We start from the raw sequence: 712 nt of genomic DNA, 5'->3' as shown, positions 1-712 counted from the left end.
ATATTTTTTTTTTTTAATTGTCTCTTTTTTATATAAGAGACGTGTTCCAACTATGGACCACAATCATGTGGCTGCTTTTTGGTGTTGTCCACGACGAAATGCGGACACTGAGCACGGCAGTCATTTTGTGCTCCATTCCTTCTTCTTGACTAAGCGAGCCACCCGCATTTCGACAAGGGTGCCGAGGTTCAAAAGGCGGAGCAAGAGCGTCATCTAGCGTCCACGCGGCTGCCTACACCTGGCAACCGGACTGGAGCCCACCAATCGCAACTCGCCGTGGCGGTGACAACACAATGTCCCCATTTGTTCACGATGCGTCACCACGTCGCCATTTTGTTTGGATGGGAGCAGCGTAATTTGCTAAATATGACCCATATTCTCATATTAGTGTTTTGGGGACACATTTAGGCGTTGTTCGTTGATGCACAAGTATTGACTCTGCCCATTTAACGGTTGCCCATAATATGATGACGTGCAGGGGACGGAGGGGGGCATTGCAGCTGGGCCGTGAGAAGGTTCGGGGGGACTGGGGTGAAGGGAGTCGAGGTTCCACAGAAGGTGCGCATGACTCCTTTGAACGAGTCCTGCCGCTGCGTCCATTAAAACCATAAAGTCATTTAGGCCAGACGTCTAGCCATCCGCTCGAGTTTGCTTTGTTGCTCTACATTTGAGACAAACAAGTCAGCTCCAGCAAGGCCTTGTTAAAAAAAAA

General features: G+C 49.4%; 1 protein-coding gene across 1 annotated transcript in view; it reads right to left on the bottom strand.

Annotated features, from left to right (window-relative positions):
• The window catches only part of LOC109531359 (homeobox protein Hox-C10a-like), a 52,207-nt gene that overhangs the window by 37,790 nt on the left and 13,705 nt on the right, over positions 1-712 (bottom strand). The gene's annotated exons all lie outside the window — the stretch shown is intronic.

The sequence above is a fragment of the Hippocampus comes genome, unplaced genomic scaffold (assembly GCF_001891065.2).
Source record: "Hippocampus comes isolate QL1 unplaced genomic scaffold, H_comes_QL1_v1.1 scaffold113, whole genome shotgun sequence".
Taxonomy (NCBI): domain Eukaryota; kingdom Metazoa; phylum Chordata; class Actinopteri; order Syngnathiformes; family Syngnathidae; genus Hippocampus; species Hippocampus comes.
Note: the sequence above shows the minus strand (reverse complement) of the source record. Positions and strands in the feature narration are given on the sequence as shown.